The 21742-nt window shown below is 35.8% G+C and overlaps 1 protein-coding gene across 1 annotated transcript in view; it reads left to right on the top strand.

The window, feature by feature from the left end:
• The window catches only part of LOC134730442 (uncharacterized), a 325205-nt gene that overhangs the window by 287265 nt on the left and 16198 nt on the right, over positions 1-21742 (top strand). The gene's annotated exons all lie outside the window — the stretch shown is intronic.

The raw sequence follows: 21742 nt of genomic DNA, 5'->3' as shown, positions 1-21742 counted from the left end.
TCCCACTAGTGAATATCTACCTAGAGGAAAAGATGTCAGTATATAAAAAAGACACTTGCACACACATGTTTATAGCAGCACAATTCACAATTGCAAAAATATGGAACCAACCTAAATGCCCATCAACCAATGAGTGGATAAAGAAATTGTGATATATAAATGCCATAAAATACTACTCAACCAAAAAAAGAAATAAAATAATGGCATTCGTGCAACCTGGATGGAGTTGGAGACCATTTTTCTAAGTAAAGTAACTCAGCAATTGAGAACCAAACATTATTTGTTCTCACTTGGAAGTGGGAGCTAAGATATTTGGATGCAAAGGCATAAGAAGGATATATGGACTCCGAGAACTTGGGGGTAAGGTTGGGAGTGTGGTGAGGGATAAAAGACTATGCATTCGGTGCAGTGTACACTGCTTGGGTAATAGATGCGCTGAAATCTCAGAAATCACACCTAAAGAACTTATCCATGTAACCAAACACTGCCTGTTCCCTCAAAACTGTTGAAATAATAATAAAATAAAATAAAATCCCATTAATTTAACCAAGATTTATTGAATACCTATCATATATCATGCACTATGATGAACACTGGGTTGACAAAGATTAAAAACATCATGATCCATGCATTCAAGAACTTGACATCTAAACCTCAGCATCACATAACATACCCATGTAACAAACAAGCACAGGTACCCTCATATCTAAAATAAAAATTGCAATTATTAAAAAAAGAAAGCTGACATAGGCTGAAAACTAGGCCTCTTGCACCAAATAGTTAACCAAATTTTGAATGAGAAAAAAAAGTTTTTGAAGGAAAGTTCTCCTTCAGTGAAGACACACATGTTAAGAGAGCAAAACAACCTTATTGCTGACATGGAGAAAGGTTTAGTAGTGTGGATAGAATATCAAACCGTCCTTAATATTCCCTTAACCCAAAGCTTGATACAGAGCTTGAACTCTCTTCAATTATTGAAAGGCGGAGAGAGATGAGGAATCTGGAGACCTTTGCAGCTAGCAGAGATTAGTTCTTGAGGTTTAAAGAAAAAAGGTGTTTTCATAAGATAAAAGTGCAAGAAGAAGCAGTAAGTGCTGATGTAGAAGCTGCAACATGTTATCCAGAGATCTAGCTGAGATCATTGAAGAAAGTGGCTACAATAAACAACAGATTTTCAACGGAGATGAAATAGTCTTCTATTGAAAGACGATGCCATCTAGGACTTAAATAGCTAGAGAGGAGAAGTCAATGTCTGGTTTCAAAGCTCAAAGGATAAGCAGGACTGCCCACCCAGTGTGACCTATCCTGGGCAGGCTCAGGCACCTGTACCACTTGCATACTCACTGCACATACATTGCACTGGTGTGATCTACCTTACCCCTGTGCCCCAGCCATGTCAGGTGCAGAGGCACTCTTTATGCATGGGAATGACCCAGAGGGAACATTTACTCACTTTAAATGCAGCTTTTCTTAGAGAAAAAGCCAGCCTGAGTGTCAGTGGCTGGTCAAGGACAACAGTGAGGCCACTGGAGACGCCAAGATAGCTGTCAAAGGGAAAGGACAAAAGGAAAAGGAAAAGCAAGAGCAGAGGCAAGGACCAGAAAAAACTGAAAATCTGAAAAAGAAACTGACTGAAATAAAGGAAAAATCCCAGGAGGAGAAAGGAAAACTGAAACAAAAGTACACTGTGCAAGTAAATAAGCTGGAGGAATAGTTCCATTAAAAAATCCGAAGGAATTAGCCTTATTCAGACAGAGCTGAAAACAATAAACAAGAAAGAATAAGATGTTCTAAAGAAGAATTTAAAGAACAATTAATAGAACATAAGGAGACTGTTAGGACCTGGGAAGGCATGGTTTTTGAAGAAAATCATCGACTAGAACAAAAGGCTGAAAAAAGACAATGCTGGCGATGAGATCCCATCATGAAGTTGTCGTGCAATTGAACAATGATGGAAAAAATGTGTTTAAAGAGAGTAGTTATCTCCAGAATGCTCTTGCATACCACCTGAAAGAAGTTTATCCTCTACAAAAACGCTCCCAGAAGTTGCAATAGAATCAAATCCTTTTACATCAAAAGGAGATTAATGAGCTCTTGGTTAAGGAAAAGATTATGCAGCTTACCCAGTAGAAAGCACAAATCCAAACACTTCAGAAGAAGGTAGTAAGGTTGGAGACTGCTCTAAGTTATAGGACCAGAGTTTGAGACTGAAGTGTTAAAACTGTAGCAACAGCAATGATAGAGAACCAATCAGGTTACGTATAAACTGACAAGCAGTAGCAAAGTCAGGTGAACAAAAGAAAAATGAATTGAGTGAAGAAGCTGGCCAAGAACATGCTAGGTGAGAGAACAGCATTGGACAGTTCTTTTTTAAATGCCCTACACCAAGTGAAATAACAGATCCTATTTATCAGGAAGCATTTAAATTGAAAGCACAAGGGGCTTTCAATTACAAATGAGATCAGCACTTACAGGAAGAATGGAATATCCCCAAATCAGAACAATTGATGACAGAGAGCACAGCATCAATAGTGAAACGGGCTCTTACAGAGACAGAAATAGACAAGTATTGAAGGAAATATGAATATTGGAGATTTGATCTGGGAGCAGAATGGGAAAGTAATGAAATTTCTCTTTGCAAAAATAAACAGTTTTGTTTCTAGGAAATTTAGTCAGATTTCTAGACCTCTAGTTCCAGGCTGTGTTGTCTCTGACGGTGGAGAAAAAAAAAAAAATTGAGGAATGAAAGTAAGCTTCAAGATCCAAGTTTCATCACCTGGCAAATTCCACTATCAGACTCTTTTGGTGAAATGATGTTTCCCAATATTTTGGAAAGAAAAAATTACAAGTGTCTGACACAGGGACCTTCTGAGAACCACAGATGAACAGCATGTAACTGCACAGAAGCTGTGGGCAGGCATTTCCTTGTAGAAGTCTTACTACAGATTATGTTCAAGAAAGTATCTTAAAGGAAAGAAAGTTAACTCAGAAGTTACCTGTTTGCCACAGAAATTAGTGTCTCCCATGAGGGAAGATCAGAAGCTGGTAAATGAGAACATTTGCAAAGGCACTGGATTAGTGGCATTCACTTCCGCTTACAGCAGAATAAATCCACGTCAAATATTAAGCAAAGGACTCAAAGACAGAAGCACATCATGTAGAACTACAATAGCATCAGAGACCTTTTTTAAATACCCACCTTCTACCCAATTTTCCACCCCTGACCTTTCATTACTGAGTCAGAAATGGAGCATTGTGAAAGATTAGAGGGACAATCTTTAAATAAAATGCAATGCTGGTCATTGTTTACTATATCCACTGAAGAGATGGTGAATGGCTTTAAGAATCTTCTGAAAGTTTGTCCACAAACTTCTCTGACTTCCACCACACGAGTGGGAATATTTCCAAGTTGTAGCTCTATTGGTGGTGAGGATGTCGGTTGCATTTCCATATGGGTTGTTATTTATGATCTTGATGACTTTATCCAATGTTTCTGTCTCCAGACCCACAAGAACTGGCCCCAAAATCTTCTCTTTATAACAAGACATATTTGGCTGCCAGGAGTGTTACACCCAGAAAAAAGTCAGCATTTTAGATTCAAGAAGAAAGAGAGTTTTAAACAACAAGCTGACTCTCTTATTAGGGGCAATTACAGTTGGTGACTAAAGCCAACACTCATTTATCATTCTGAACATTCTGAAAATCATAGAGCCTTTCAGAATGATGATAAGTCTACTCTTCTTGTGCTCCATAAATGGAGGAACAAAGCTTAGATGGCAACCCATCTGTTTACAGCATGGTTTACTGAATATTTTCAGCCCACTTTTGAGACCTGTTGTACAGAAAAATATTTCTTTCAAAATATTACTGCTCATTGACAATGCGCCTATTTTTCCAGAAGCTCTGATGGACATGTGCAATGAGATTAATGCTATTTTTATGCCTGCTCACACAACATCCATTTTGCAGCCCAAGGATCAAGGAGTAAGTTTGACTTTCAAGTCTTATTATTAAGAAATATATTTCATAAGGCTATGTCTACCATAGACAGGAATTTATCCAATAAATATTGGCAAAGTAAATTAAAAATCTCTTGGAAATAATTCACCATTCTACATTCATTAAGAACATTCAAGGTTCATAGGAGTAGGCTAACATATCAATATTAACAGGAATTTGGAAAAATTTATTTGAATCCTCATGGATGACTTTGAAGGGTTCAACACCTCAGTGGATGAAGTAACTGCAGATGTGGTGGAAATAGCAAGAGAACTAAAATTAAAAGTGAAGTCTGAAGATGTGACTGAATTGCAGCAATCTTATCATAATATTTGAATGGATGAGGAGTTGCTTCTTCTGGATGAGTAAAGGCTTCTTGAGATGGAATCTACTTCTGATGAAGATGCTGTGAATATTGTTGAAATGACAGCAAAAGATTTATAATGTTACATAGACTATAATAGAGCAATAGCAGGGTTTGAGAGGATTGATTCCAACTTTAAAAGAAGTTCTACTGTGGGTAAAATACTATCAACCAGCACTAAGTACTACAGGGCAACCTCTTGTAAAAGGAATTGTCAGTGGTGCAGCAACTTCATTGTCTGATGGTAAAAAATTGCCAAAGCCACCACGGCCTTCAGCAACAAACACACTGATCATTTGCCAGGAATCAACATCGAGGTAAGACCCTGCAACAGCAAAAATATTGCAAGGTGCTAAAGGCTAAGATAATAGTATTTAAGCAATTAATTGTTTTTAAATTAAGATACGTACTTTTTAAAGATATAATTCTACCACATGCTTCATAGACAACAATATAGTATAAACATAGTTTTATATGCACTCGAAAATCTAAAAAGTTTTATGACTTACTTATTGTGACAGTCTGAAACCAAACCTACAGTATCTCCAAAGTATGCGTGAACTGTGGAAAAAAGGTAAATTTGACACGCCTGTTTCACAATGTAAACTACTTAGAATTTGTAGTCTTTTGTTTCCTTCTCTTTGCAATGTCTCTCAACTTACCCTGCACATTTTCTTCAGGTGATAACTTCTCTCCATCTTCTAAATATCCGTAGCTATTAACTCATTTATTCATCCAACATCACTAGAATTTTAGCCACTGGTGTAGGCACTGAGGAAATAGTGATTAATAAGAGAGAATGCCTTGCTCTCACAGAAAAAAAAAATATAATGATCTATTATACATATAATGTAGTTAATTTCAAATTGTGGCAAATACTGTTTAAAATAACTGCAGAGAGATTAATGATGTTGGGGTGCTCATCGGAAACTGTCTAGGAGAACATTTAGAAATAGGTATCCACTGCACGTAGAAGATTGCCTTGTGAAGAACTGGGGAATCTTTCCAAGAACGTTAGATTAAAAATAGATAAAAACCCAGGAGATTATAACACGTCTAGGTTTCTCAAGAACCATAAATAAGTGTAGTGTGATTGGGATATTTAATAACAAATGTGAGGGACAGGAGATTTGGTTGTAGTGATAAGACAGGGCTTTGTAAACGATGATAAGGACTTCAGATTTATTTAAATAACAATAGAAGGCATTGGAAGTAAATAAATGAAGAACGTGATACAATAAATGAAGAATGTGATACATTCTAAATAAATGAAGAATGTGATACAATACTATGTTTGTATTTTATAAATAGGATTAATTCCTATAAATAAAGAGAATAATGCCGTAACATTAGAGATAATTTAAGAAGCTAAAGTCCCAGAGTAAATGTAATCTCATCCTTCACAGGAAGAGTTCAAATGAGTAGAGATGTTTCTCAAGAGTTACATGAGTAGAGATGCTTCTCCCAAAATGTTGGGAGTGAATAAAAGCAGAAGAATCTTTATCAGAAAGATAAAGGTTAATACAGAAGGTTAATACAGATTAACCTTCAAGACCACTCTCTTACATGGGCCCATGAGGGGGCATTAATAATGTACTCACGTGAGCATGTATTTTTTATAAATTTTGCAAAATAACCTATTTATCTGCAATTAGCTAACATTACTATTTCTTTCTGTCCACCTTTTTCTCACAATCACATTTCTCTTATATCAGATGGTGCTAGAATGGCCACAAGAATTTATGTATGCATATAACGGGACTTTGGCTGAAGGACACTTTGAGTTTGGCTTTCATGCTATATGTTTATGTGGTTCACATTCAGTACTGACTTCCAGGAATATTTGCATGCACTGTACTCATCTTATTACAAAAAGGATATTATTCAATAAATACATTATAGAGTAATGGAAATTATTTGTAAGGTTAATTGTAGGCTAGGAATACATAACTGATCTGATAAAAAAGTAGAAGAAATGTTGAAAGTTGAGCTACTAGAAGGATAAAAGTCTAAATACATATATGAGAATGACTTAAGTTTGCAACAGTGATGTGGAATTGATTATTTTTAAGAGATTAATTTTGATAAAAAATTAGGATTTACTCTTTAAGAATGAAGAAAGAAGGAAACAGAGGGTGGAAATTTACTGAATTATAGATTTCAATAAATAATTTAATAAATTATATAACTTACTTATTTTAGGACAGTCTCTGCTATGCGTCCCTACCTTTTCAGATAAACCTATGAGAAAAATATAGCTATAGGCAAGTTCTTACCTCTGGATTCCCTGAAAAGAATATTAGTGTCATATGGGCACTTAATTTTGCTCCTTCTAAAACTTCCCCCAAACTCACCTATCATAGTAATATCAGAAACTACCAAGAGATGCAGAATTAAGTGTCCCTTCTCTGCTTCTAATAAACTATAACATTTTGACTTCTTCAATAATACTCAAGGCAATAAAAGTGAAAAAAAAAAAGTAACCAGTAGCTATTGATCACTCTGTGTGTAATCACATGAAGCTATATGGTTCTTTTTGCTCACTGATGGATAACTACCTGGAGCCCATAAATTACACCAAGTGTCATCTATATATTTTCTAAAAGACAACAATAACAGAATTATTTTGTTTTTTGGAAAGAGAAGTGGTTCTACATTTTTGGTAAAGCAGAGTGATGTAGCGGGAAGAAAACATAACCCAGATTCATGAGCTTATATTTTCAGTTAGTAACCATTTATGTCACCATGGGCAAAATAGTTAGTCTTTGTGAACCTCAGTTTACCAATCTGTGCAGTAAAATGACTAGATTTATGTCTTCTAGGTTTATACAGCACAAAATTTCACCCTATGACTCAACTCTGCTGGAGATACAAAGAGTTAGTCATTACATTTTATACATAGGATTCAGTAAACTAAATAGACATCATTTTTTGTAGATTTACCTTGAGGATACTAGAAAGAATGAAGATAGTGCCAGAAAGTCAATTATTTGATATTTTGATAAAAGGACTCACTCACTGAAATAGTATTCTTTTCTTCATTTTTCAGAAACTAAACTATCATCATATACTTATTCTTTATATTCATTGGGGGCCATTTACATCCTTTATCCTAGGGGAATGAAAGGTTCTTTAAAATTACAATTTTCTTTTCACAAAGTACTAAAGAGGAAAGTTGAAAGAGTCAACACAGGAATATAGGTACCATTATCCAGAGAGTCATACAGTAGCCTTCATTCCATCTGGTGCAGAATTGAGAGTACCAGCTGTCCATGTATGGATGCAGAAATAAAAGAAAAGTGGAAAATCTAGTCTTACATTGTGTTTGAAAATCAACAGATGCCCTTACAAGTAAACTATTTCAACACATTTCTATGAGAGCTTTATAACTTCTAGAATGGTGGCATATATATCAATGCAGACACATTCTCTAGTGAAACAGCATAACTAGTGAAAATGGTAAATTTATAAGCTTGCCGTTTATAAAACTCTAGAAATTACCCTAATGGAATACAGCAAATATAAAAAGAGCATTTATTCAAGCAAGTCGATCAAATCTTGCTAAGAATAGTGAATCTATGGCATTTGAGCCATGACCCACTCTTCCTGCTCACAAGCTCAGCATGCAGAATTTTCCACTTTTGCAGGTGTATCCAAGAACACAGGACTTCCTGTTCTCCCAGCAATGAGTCATCAGGTAAAGATCTCCCCCAAGAAACAAACCATCAGCCTTTTTTTATTTACCATCACTTCATTTGGCAGAAGTTCTCATTAAGGCAAGAACAGCTGAAAAGGCCTGGACTCTCTTCTTCCACCTAGCCCCATCTGTAGGGTGGAAGTTTCATCTTAGACATGGCAGGCTGAGTATATGAAGACACAAATAGATCTCCTGTAGCTCATAGTAGGATTGAGGTTACAGGCTTGGAGAGGCAAGCCCTAAAGACCATAAGCTAGGGCCTTTGGTAGGATCCCACTTATAAGAAGTGTCACGCCAAGAGAAGCGGGTCGCTGTATCTATGTCTTGATCTGGAAAAGTGGCAAAGAGTGTTTGCGCAGGGAGAACCCCACAGAACTGATGTTATTTGGGACAGAGTTGGGGAAAAATAAGCCCAATTACACTCTAGAACACAATGGTGGTTAAAAAAAAATTGAGAATAGACTGATATCTCCATAAGGTAACAAGCTAAACTTGATATAAATTAAAGGTTTACCAGAGATAACTGAGAACTGGGGAAAGAGTTTGCTAATAACAGTTCCTCACTGAGTCAGAACAAACCTCAAAGAGTAGCATAACGGAAGACCCACGAAGAGGCATCAAAATTTTGATCAGACTGTGGAACAATTTCTATCTGAGGACATTGTGAAAAACAAGAGAGAAGCCAGTTGGGAAGTAATGAAAACTATAGCTGCATGTGATACCAACAGAGGTAGGTAGATTTACAGAAATATCACAGTGTACTTTCAAAAGCAGACCTGTGAACCCCAACATTATCCCAAAGTGACTGTGTGCAAGTCCAAGGCTATGACCTCTGAAGATGGCATCAGAGTGGGCACCCTGCTTGGGAAATATGCTTAACTAAAATTTTCCACCCAAGTCACTAAACAAATGAAGTAGGCAATAGCAACCACAACAAGCCCTAGATGAGGAGCAAGATGGGAAGTGGTAATAGAATCTGCAATTACTGTAATATGTTATCTAAAATATTAAATCTCTATCAACAAATTATGAGAAATGCAAATAAACAAGAAAGAGCAATGTATACCTATGAAATAAAGTAAAATCTGTCTTTAATGGGGCCCCAATCTCAACTCAGCAGACAAAAGCAAAATAGCTATTGTAAATTTTCAAAGAACTAAATGACACCATGCTTAAAAGAAAAAGAAAGATATGATGACAATACCTTATCAAATACATTATATCAATTAGAAAAATTGAAGTTACAAAAAGGAATGAGTAGAAATTCTGGAATTAAAAAGCATAGTAGCTAACAATTAGCTAGAGGGGCTCAACTGGCAGATTTGACCATACAATAAAAAAATAAAAGATTGGCCGGGGGCAGTGGCTCATGCCTGTAATCCCAGTACTTTGGGAGGCCACGGCTGGCAGACCACAAGGTCAAGAGATTGAGACCATCCCGGCCAACATGGTGATACCCTGTCTCTATTGAAAATCAAAAATTAGCTGGGCATGGTGGTGTGCGCCTGTAGTCCCAGCTACTTGGGAGGCTGAGGCAGGAGAATCGTTTGAACCCAGGAGGTAGAGGTTGCAGTGAGCCGAGATAGTGCATCTGTACTCCAGCCGGGGAACAGAGCGAGACTCTGTCTCAAAAAATAAAATAAAATAAAATAAAAGATTAAGCAAAAGGCATAAATCGATCCTTGTAGGTTATGCAATCTGAAGAAGACAGGAGAAAAGAATGAAGATAAGTGAAGAGAGTTCCAGAGAAATACACCAACATACACATCATAGAAGCACAAAGGACAAGAGGGAGATAAGAAGCAGAAAAAAAATTTGAAGAATTATAGGGCAAAACTTACAAAATTATGATGCAAACATTAATTTATATACCAAAGAAGATTTAAAAAATGCTAAGTAGGAAAAGCCGAAGGGTTGTCTCGCCCAGACACAGCATAGTAAAAATATAGAAAGCTAAAGACAATGTCCCGAAAACAACACAGAAAAATCACTCTTCAGGTATAAGGAAACCCTAATAAAATAACACCTTACTTCTTAGCAGGAAAAACAATAGAGTCTAGAAATCATTGGGAATACATTTATATCAAAGAAAGTTAAGGCTATCAAGTATCTTATCTGCAGAAAACTATCTTTCAAAAATAAAGACAAAAAGGACATCACTAGAAAAATTTTAACAAACAGAGATTTTGGCAGGTGCGGTGGCTCACACCTATAATCCCAGCACTTTGGGAGGCCGAGCTGGGTGTATGACAAGGTCAGCAGTTCGAGACCAGCCTGGCCAATATGGTGAAACCCCCATCTCTATTAAAAATACAAAAATTAGCGAGGTGTGGTGGCGGCACCTGTAATCCCAGCTACTCAGGAGGCTGAGGCAGGAGAATCACTTGAACCTGGGAGGCAGAGGTTGCAGTGAGCACACCATTGCACTCCAGCCTGGGTGACAGAGTGAGACTCTGTCTCAAACAAAACAAAACAAAACAAAACAAAACAAAACACCACAGAGCTTTTGCTGCTATTAGATTGGCTTTAGAAGAAATAGTAAAGGATATTCTTCAGGTTGAAATCAAGTGACTCAAAACAGTAATTCAAATACATACAGAAAGTAAAGAAAATGGCTAAGGTAATTTGATAATTATAAAAGACAGATTAATACACTTGGCAATAAAAACAAGATTCAACTCTGCTTTCTAATGGAAACACTTTAAATAAAAAAATACAATTAGGCTAAAGGTAAAAGGATGGAGCAAGCTTTATCATGCAACAATAAAGAAGACTGAGTTACTATAATAATTTCAGTCAAAAATAGACTTTAAATTGTTTATAAAAGTTACTAGGAATTTAATATTATCGAGACATGAAAATGAAACACTGACACATGCTACAACAGAGATGAATTTTGAAAACAGTATGCTAAATGAAGGAAGTCAGACCTCCAAAGACCACATATTGTATAATTTTACTTATATAAAATATTCAGGCCGGGCGTGGTGGCTCACGCCCTGTAAACACAGCACTTTGGGAGGCCGAGGTAGGTGGATCACCTGAGGTCAGGAGTTTGAGACCAGCCTGGCCAACATGGTGAAACCCCGTTTCTACTAAAAATACAAAAATTGGCCAGGCCTGGTAGCGCACACCTGTAATCTCAGCTACTCGGGAGGCTGAGGTGGGAGAATCGCTTGAACCTGAGAGGCGGAGGTTGCAGTGAGCCAAGATTATGCCACTACACTCCAGGCTAAGCTACCCAGCGAGACTCCCCCTCAAAATAAAAAAATGCAGAAGAGGCAAATCTATAGACACAGGAAGATTCATATTTGCTCAAGACTAGGAAGTTTGGGTAATTTTTGAATAACAACTAATGGGTAAGGAGTTTCCTTTGGAGGTTGTTAAAGTGTTCTAAAATTTATTGTGGGTGATGGTTGCTCAATTCTGAGAATATACTAACAACCACTGAACATTTTAATTAGGTAAATTGTATATTATGAAAATTATTTCTCATTAAAGTCATTAAAATTTTATAAAATAAAAACATGTATTACCATCCTACGGAATATTTGTGCCATTTTGTTTTTGTTATTCATATATGACAGGGAATTTTTCTTGAGAATATCTCATTATATATATTCAACACTATGGCAGATATGAAATACTATAGATAAGTATTAAAATAATTACAAAACGATAATGTCTATATGTATTACAATGTCAAGGAAGAAGACCATATAAAACAAAACAGTCAGGTGAGCATGTGTGTATGTATGTGTGTGTGTGTCCTATTAAATGACAAGTAGTGTGACCCTGATTTACAGTTTTCTTTTGAGGAATATCCTGGTGAATACAGAACTGAAATTTGAAGTAGAAAAGAAAGCTAAGCAGCCAAGAGAGAATGAAGTGAAGTATTAAAATAAAATTACATTAAATCAGCAATTCTTTGGGAATATAGAAGTACTGGAAATCTGTATTTGCCCTTAGATATAAGTACAAACAAAAAAGGTCATTAACAAACGGAGAAGAAATCTATAAACAAATGTGAACTATTCATATTAAGTGTATGAATAATCAGTGATCCGTTTTATGTTACAACAGAGCATGAGGGAATATAAAAGAATTTGGGGAACATTGATAGCATTGTGCAATAGATAGGAAATAGAAGATTCTAGAAGACATTATTGGATTAATTTAGATGTTCTAAGCTAATATATACACAAAATGGAGTGTAAAGTATGTATGGAGTGTTTAAAATAAATACACACATTATTTGATACTTCTTTTAAGAGTTAGAATCTAATTTCCTTCCTACTAAATATAGGATTGAGTTAATCACCCAATTATTAGAAACATAATGTGGTTGAAGGGATGCTCCATAACTTCTAAGACCAGGTAAGAAAATGTGATATCCTTGACCTTCAAACCAGGTCATCACACTACAAGAAATTCCTGGTTATAGGTAGAGGTCACATTTATATAATTTAACCAATGGTCTCTACTGAGGACCCAGCTTATTACCATAATTCGTAGTCAGGCATAACATTAAAAAAATCTTTAAGGTGACTTCTACCCCAACTACCATTTGACTGCAACTATAGATAGTAACACTCTACTTTCAAAAGTTAGAATCATAAGTTCCAATGTACTATACTAAAATTTAACCTGCTGCTATCTGTACGTAGGAGATATATATCCTTTTTGCCTCATCTGAGGTGGGAATGAAGAGAAAGTTGCAAGAAGAAGCACTTGTGAAGGTTATAGACAAGAAGCATAAACCCATTGAAAGACAGATTTAACAGGCATGTTCTTTCACCATTCATCATACATTAGCACGACACTAACAAGGCTCTAGTATAATAATAGTGGATTATAGATGAAAGGGCCTCAAGACGCAAACTCTTGAAAGGAAAACTTAGAGAAGTTAAGAGTGGAAACAAAAAGACACTAGAGGAATTTGAAATCTCCGGCTTCATGACAGAAAATTTGCAAGCTAGAAAAAAGAAAACTACAATATTTAATATGTTAAACATTTTTAAAAAGTTAACCTAGAATTATCTAACTACTAAAATTATTATTCAGAAGTGAAGTAGAAATAAAAACTTTCTCAGAAAACTGAAATTGGGGGAATTCATCAGCAGAAGACCTGTCTTTTCTGCACTTTATATTATTGTTTGCTTTGTTGAAGATCAGTTGGTTGTAAGTATTTGGCTTTATTTCTGGGCTCTCTATCTGGTTCCATTCATCTACCTGCTTATTTTTATACCAATTTTTATACCAATACCATGCTGTTTTGGTAACTATAGACTTGTAGTGTAGTTCGAAGTTGGGTAATGTGATGCCTTCATATTTGTTTTTTTGCTTAGTCTTGCTTTGGCTATCTGGGGTCTTTTTTGGTTCCATATAAATTGTAGGATTGTTTATTTCTAGTTCTGTGAAAAATGATAATGGTATTTGATGGGAGTTGAATTTATAGATTGCTTTGGCAGTATGGTCATTTTCACAGTATTGATTCTACCCATCCATGAGCATGAGAAGTGTTTCCTTTTGTTTGTGTCATCTATGATTACTTTCAGCAACGTTTTATAGCTTTCCTTGTAGATCTTTCACCTCTTGAGTTAGATATATTCCTGAATATTTTATGGTTTTTTTTTGCAGGTGTTATAAAAGGGTTTGAGTTCTTGATTTGATTCTCAGCTTTGTCACTCCTAGTGTATAGCAGTGCTACCAATTTGTGTACATTGATTTTATATCCTAAAGCTTAACTGAATGCATTTATCAGATCTAGAAGCTTTTTGGATGAGCTTTTAGGGTTCTCTAAGTATAGGATCATATCATTGATGAACAGCCACAGTTTGACTTCCTCTTTACCGATTTGGATGCCCTTCATTTTTTTTCCCTTTTCTGATTGCTCTGGCTAGGGCATCCAGTACTGTGTTAAATAGAAATGGTGAAAATGGGCATCCTGTCTTCTTCCAGTTCTCAGGGAAAATGGTTTCAACTTTTCCTTATTCAATATAATGTTGGTTGTTTGTTTGTCATAGATGGCTTTTATTACGTTAAAGCATGCCCTTTCTATGATGATTTTGCTGAGGATTTTAATCATAAAGGGATGCTGAATTTCATCAAATGTTTTTTTCTGCATCTACTGAGATGATCATATAATTTTTGTTTTTACCTTTGTTCCTGTGGTATATCACATTTATTGACTTGTGTATGTTAAACCAACCCTGCATTCCTGGTATGAAACCCTCCTGATCATGGTGTATTATCTTTTTGATATGCTGTTGGATTTGGTTAGCTATTTTTCTGAGGATTTTCATCAAAGATATTGGTTTGTAATATTCGTTTTTTGTTATGTCCTTTCCTAGTTTTGATATTAGGGTGATACTGACTTCATAGAATGATTTAGGGAGGTTCCCCTCTTTCTCTATCTTTTGGAATAGTTTCAGTAGGATGGTACAAATTTTTCATTGAATGTCTTATAGAATTTAGCTGTGAATCTACCTGGTCCTGGATTTTTATTTGTTGACAATTTATTTTATTACTGTTTCAATCTTCCTACTTTTTATTTGGTCTATACAGAGTTTCTGTTTCTTCCTGATTTAATCTAGGCGGATTGCACATTTCTAGGAATTTATCCATCTCCTCTAGCTTTTCTACTTTTGTGTGTAAAAGTGTTCATAGTAGCCTTGAATGGTCTTTTGCATTTCTATTGGTTGTAATATCTCCAATTTTGTTTCTAATTGAGTGTATTTGGATTTTTGTCTTCTTTTCTTGGTTAATTTCATTAATGATCTGTTGATTTTGTTTATGTTTTCAAAGAACCAGCTTTTCATATCATCTATCATTTGATTTTTGTTGTTGTTGTTTCAATTTTATTTCATCCTACTCTGATCTTTGTTATTTATTTTCTTCTGCTGGCTTTTGATTTGGTTTGTTCTTGTTTCTCTAGTTCTTTCATGTGTGAACTTAGGTTGGCTATTTGTGCTCCTTCAGACCTTTTGATGTAGGCATTTATTGATGTGAGATTTTCTCTAACACTGCTTTTGCTGTGTTCCAGAGGTTTTGAAAAATTGCACCACTATTATCATTAACTTCAAATAATTTTAAAATTTCCATTATGATTTCATCATTCACCCAAAGATCACTCAGGAGGATATTATTTATTTTCTATATATTTGTATAGTTTTGAGGGTTCCTTTTGGAATTAATTTTCAATTTTATTCCATTGTCATCTGAGAGAGTACTTGATATAATTTCAATTTTCTTAAATTTATTGAGACTTTTCTTGTGGCCTATCACATGATCTATCTTGGAGAATGTTCCATGTGCTGATTAAAAGAATGCATACTCTGCAATAGTTGGATAGAATATTCTGTAAATATCTGTTAAGTCCATTTATTCTAGGATATAGTTTAAGTACATTGTTACTTTGCTGACTTTCTGTCTTGATGACCTGTCTAATACTGTCAGCAGAGTATTGAAGTCCCCCACTATTTTTGTGTTGCTGTCTGCCTTATTTCTTAGCTCTAGTAGTAATTATTTTATAAATTTAAGAGCTCCAGTATTAGGCACATAGATACTTAGGATTGTGATGTTTTTCTGTTGGACTGTTCCTTGTATCATTATATAATGTCCCTTTTGTCTTTTTAAACTGTTGTTGCTTTAACATCTGCTTTGTCTGGTGTAAGAATAGCTACTCCTGCTTGCTTTTGGTGTCCATTTGCATGGACTATCTTTTTTCACCCCTTTACCTTAAGTTTATGTGAGTCCTTCTGTGTTAGGTGAGTCTCCTGAAGATAGCAGATACTTGATTGGTGAATTTTTATCCATTCTGCCATTCTGTATCTTTTAAGTGGAGCATTTAAGCCATTTACATTCAATATTAGTGTGGGGATATGAGGTACTGTTCTATTCATCATGCTAGTTGTTGCCTGAATACCTTGATATTTTTTTCATTGTGTTACTGTTTTTTTATAGGTCCTGTGAGATTTATGTTTTAACAGGGTTTCATTTTGGAGTATTTTGAGGTTTTGCTTCAAGAGTTAGAACTCCTTTTAGCATTACTGGTAGTGCTGGTTTGGCAGTGGTGAATTCTCTCATCATTTCTTTTTCTGAAAAAAAATTTTATCTCTCAATGTATAAAGCTTAGTTTCACTGGATACAAAATTCTTGTCTGATGATTATTTTGTTTAAGGAGGCTAAAGATAGGACTCAAATCCCTTCTGGCTTGCAAGGTTTCTGCTGAGAAATCTGCTTTTAATATGATAGGTTTTTCTTTATAGGTTACCTGGTGCTTTTTTTTTCCTCACAGCTCTTAAGATTCCTTCCTTTATCTTGACTTTAGATAACCTGATGACTACGTGCCATGGTGATGATGTTTTAACAATGAATTTCATAGTAACTCTTTGAGCTTCTTGTATTTCAATGTCTAGATCTCTAGCAAGACCAGAGAAGTTTTTCTCAATTATTTCCTCAAATAAGTTTTCCAAACTTTTAGAATTCTCTTATTCCTTGGGAACATCTATTATTTTTATGTTTGCTTATTTAATATAATCCCAAATTTACTGGAGGCTTTGTTCATTTAATTTTTTTTCTTTTTCTTTGTTGGATTGGGTTAATTTGAAAGACTTGTCTTCAAGCCCTGAAATTCTTTCTTCTACTTGTTCGATTCTATTGAAACTTTCCAGTGTATTTTGCATTTCTCTAAGTATGTCTCTCTTTTACAGAAGTTGTGTCTGTCTTTTCTTTAAAATATCTATTTTTCTGGAGACTTTTGCATCCAAATCCTGTATTGTTTTTAAAATTTCTTAAGTTGTTTTTCACCTTTTTCTGGTGCCTCCTTGAGTAGCTTAATAATCAACCTTCCAAATTCTTTATCTGACAATTTAGAGATTTCTTCTTGGTTTTAATCTATTACTGGAGAGCTGGTGTGATCTTTTGGGAGTCCTTGTTTTGTCATTTTACCAGAATTACTTTTCTGGTTCCTTCTAATTTGGGTAGACTGTTTCAGGGGAAAGATCTGGAACTCAAGGACTGCTGTTCAAATTCTTTTGTCACACAGGGTGATCCCTTGATATGGTGCTCTCCCCCTTCCCTTAGTGATGGGGCTTCCTGAGAGCCAGACACCAGTAATTGTGTATTAGTCTATTTTCACACTGCTGATAAAGACAAACCCAAGACTGGGCAATTTACAAAAGAATGAGATTTAATTGGACTCATAGCTCCAAGTGGCTGGAGAGGCCTTACAATCATGGCAGAAGGCAAGGAGGAGCAAGTCACATCTTACCTGGATGGTGGCAGGCAAAGATACAGCTTGTGCAGAGAAACTCCCATTTTTTAAAACCATAAGCTCTCCTGAGACTCATTCACTATCACAAGAACAATGCAGGAAAGACCCACACCCATAATTCAGTCACCTCCCACTGGGTTCCTCCCACAACATGTGGGAATTGTGGGAGTTACAATTCAAGATGAGATTTGCATAGGGACACAGCCAAACCATATCAGATTGTTATTGTTCTTCTGGGTCCAGCCACCCAGCAGGACTACTGAGGTCCAGGGTGGTTCTAGGGAATGTCATTAAAAATTCCGGGGATGTGATCCATCTTCAGGTCTCCAAGCTATGGATACCAGCACCTACTGTAGTGGAGGTGGCAGGGGAGTGAAGTGAATTCTGTGGGAGTCCTTGGTTATAATTTTGTTTAGTGTGCTGGTTTCCCCAAATACTGATTATACTAGCAATGAATTTGTCAAATGGACAGACTTGCAACCCCTGGTTAGCCAGAGTGTTGCAGGTGGTGGAAGTAGCTGTTGTTTTCTTCTTCTTGGAACAGGGCTGCTCTGTTATGAGTTGCTGTTATGGTTTGAGTTGGTTGGTCTCCAGCCAGGAAGTTGTGCTTTCAAGACAGCATAAGTTGCAGTAGTAGAAGGGGGATATAATCTTGCCCTACATTGGCCAGGATAAGTTTTCAGGTTACTCAGGCAATGGCCAGGGCCATAGAGCTCCCAAGAATTTATGTCTTTTGTCTTTGGCTGCAAGAGATGGTAGAGAAAAACCATTAGGTGCAGGTAGGGTGAGGTGAATCTGAGCTCAGACTCTTCTTGGGCAGGACTTGCTGCAGACCCTGTGAGGGATGGGGGTGTGGTGGTCAGGCCAATGGAGTTATGTCCCCAGGGGGATTATGGTTGCCTCTGCTGAGTCATATCAGTTACTTGGGAAACTGGGAAAAGCTGGCAGTGACAGGCCTCACCCAGCTCCCAGGCAGCCAGCAAGTCCAGTCTCACTCCTGCTGTGCACCCCCAACCACACTGAGTTAATATCCAGGCAGCCAGGGAGCAGGGTAGAAATCTTGCCCAAAGCTACAAGCCTCCCTACTGAGAAAGCAAGCAGGGCTGCAGCTTTGTCTCTCTCCCTGCCTCCCTGCACCTTCAGCTGTGGTTTCTATGCTCCTATCTGCACTTCCTTTTCACCCTTCTAGATTCTGTTCAGGAAATTTCATGCTCAATTGACATTATTGCAAAGTTCAGCTAGGAGCTTCCTTCACCCTGTGGCCCCTCCCCAATTTTCCTGGCTGCCTTCCTTTCCCCAAGGACCTCTGTAAAATAAGGCCAGGAATGGCTTCCCTGGGTTCTAGCTGGGGACTGGACTCCCACTAGGTTCTTCCCACTGCTTGTTCTACTTTTATATTTCACTTGGCTCCCTAAATCCATTTCAGCTCTAGGTAAGTTTAAACCCTTCTCCCTTGATGTAGATTTTCAGGTTCCCCAGTGGGGATGTGTTTTCAGAGGCTAACTTTTCCCCCTCTCACACTTTGAAAACTCACAGTTTTTTGGCTGTCTTGTGGCATTGCAGCAGCAAACTGTTTCTTTCAAAGCGTTTGTGAATTCTTTCAGTTTTCCTGGTATGTTCCTGCAGTGGTTCTTAGAGCAAAAGTTCACAATGTGAGTCTCCAGATGTTGCTCTGTCCATCCAAGTGGGAGCTGCACATTAGTGCTGTCTCCCATCTGCCATTTTATCCAGATCATCCTGTGTCAGCTTTCAGTATGCCTTCTTGAAAAAGTTTAATTATGTCTAGCTTTTGATTTAAAGTGAGAGACATGAAATTTTTTTTTCACTTGAAGATTCAGAAGTCACTGTAGAGTTATTGGCCTAATTTCAATATTATTGTGTCTCAGGGACTAGGAGGTGCCCGAGAAGAGGGAGAGAGATGGAACAATGGCCAGTGGGTGGAGCAGTAAGAACACACACATTTACCTATTAAGTTTGCCATCTTATATGGGGGTGATTTGTGGTGCTTCAAAATCATCACAATAGTAACATCAAAGATCACTGATCACAGATCACCATAAAGATATAATAATAAAGAAAAAGTTTGAAATATTGAAAGAATTACAAAAATTTGACACAGAAGCAAAAAGTGATCATACATTGTTGGAAAAATGGCACTGATATACTGGCTCAAGGCGGGGTTGCCAGAAACTTTCAATTTGAAAATTGGCTTTGGATTTTTTATGTGAAGCATAATAAAGCAAAGCACAATAAAATGAGGTAAGCCTGTACTGAAACTTTTCTTGCAAGTTCAGAATAACCTAAGTAAATCCATCAGCAAGATATAAAAATTAATTTGTGTTTCTTTGTTGTTAAATTTTAAACCATATGCATAGAATTAAAAGAGACATAATAGAAAGTGAGGTTAAAAACTCTGAAATAAATTCAACGAGTTTAAACTTTAAATACCCATATGTTATTGACTTAATTGTGATCACCCCTAAGGTTTTTATGCTGAAGGTCTTAAATCCTGGTACCTCAGAATGTGACTGGTTTTGGAGGCAGGGCCTTTAAAGAGTGTGGCTATTAGGATAAGGCTTTAATCTAGCAAGGCTGGTATCCTTTGAAGAAGAGGAAGAGACACCAGGGATTTGAGTGCACATAAGATAGACCATATGAGGACACAGAAAAGGTGATTGCTTGCCATCTGCAAGCAAAGGAGAGAGAGAGAAACCTTAAAAGACACCAAACCCACCAGCACCTTGAACTTGGATTTCCAGCCTTCAAAACTATTAGAAAATAAGTGTTGTTGCTTAAGCCAGCCAGTCTATAGTATTACAGCAACCTTAGCAAATTAATACTTCATATGAAGTTTTAAGATAACGTGAATTAATATTAGAGAACCCTATTGCATTTGCTCTCTTTGAAATGGATAAAATAACATCATTAGAATTTGTTAAAATTTTATTTTATTTTGCTAAAATAAAAGAGATTTAATTTAAAAAATATTTTTAAAGAAGTTTTATATACTTGAATTTTGTAAAGACAATAACACATGCAGTCAGGAAAGGAAAAAAAGTCTGAGAAGAATGATTACATAATATTAAAATGTATGTTATTTTAAGAGTTATTATGAATTCAGCTAAGTGCAATTTGAAATAAGCAAAAAGTTAAGTTTGTAAAGATTAAGACTTTAAAAATTTGTGGTTAGTGGTGTTGGTTGCTTGTTTGTTTTTCACCAGGTATAAAGTTTTTATTATATTCAGTATTTTCCTTATACAAAAAAATTGACCAATGATTACATTATGTCTATGATGTCTTATTTAACATTTCCTCTGGCCATCAAAAACTGATGATGAAAAAACATCATTTTTGCCTTCCACAGATTAAAAATTATAAATTTAGAGAAATCGAAAGAAACCCCCTACATACACAATTATTTTCCAGCAATCTTTTTATTGCACTTTGAAATACCAGGTGGGAATATCAACTTAGTATAATATTAAATTGTCACAATATTAAAATGGTGCTCTTCTTATACTTCTCATTTATAAAATTCAATCTTTTTTCAGGTTAATCTGCAAATTCTCACATATAATAACACCACTGTATGTGCAGATCCTTTATGAGTTTATTATTTTCCTTTAGTTCTATATAAATTTGAAAAAGAATTTTTATATAGCAATTTTACATAAATTTTAAAAATTGTCAGTTCATGTAAGCACATGTCACAGAAAAAATGGTATTGACTGAATTGTGCTAAATCTGTATATCAACTTGGAGAAAAGTCATTTATGTAGTATTTCAACCCATGAATATGAAAATGTATATTTACATCTACATTTATCATTTATTTTGTTTTTGATGTGTGATAAAATTTATAATTTACCTACACACATATATGGCCTTTCATAGATTTTGTTAGATTTATTCATAGAGACTTGATATTTTTGAAAAAAATATATAAATGGAGTGACGCTATATGAGAGCCCTATGCAGATGATATGAATGGCTTAGCTCCAGGGATGTTCTTTCCAATACCTTTCTGAAAGGTGAACATGGGAGATTTGCAGAACAATGACTCTGAAAAAAAAATGTTATCTTGTTAAAAATATGCAGTGTCTACATGTTTACTGCTGGTTTATAGAAATGCACTTGATTTTTAATAATGTTGCTAAAATATATGTAAATATAATTTAAAATCTTAACTTTTTTAAGTGTATAGTTCAGTTGTGTTAAGTACATCTATACATTGTGAAACCAATCATCAGAATTATTATATTTTCATCTTGCAATACTGAAACTCTACACCCATTAAACAACAACTCTACTTCATAACCTATTCCCTTAGCACCTAGCAACCACTAGTCTACTTTCTGTCTCTATAAATTTGACTGCTTTAGTTATTTCATATAAATGAAATTAT

Source organism: Pan paniscus, chromosome 4 (assembly GCF_029289425.2).
Source record: "Pan paniscus chromosome 4, NHGRI_mPanPan1-v2.0_pri, whole genome shotgun sequence".
NCBI lineage: Eukaryota > Metazoa > Chordata > Mammalia > Primates > Hominidae > Pan > Pan paniscus.
The sequence above is the reverse complement of the archived record's forward strand: the minus strand, read 5'-3'. Positions and strand labels throughout refer to the sequence as shown.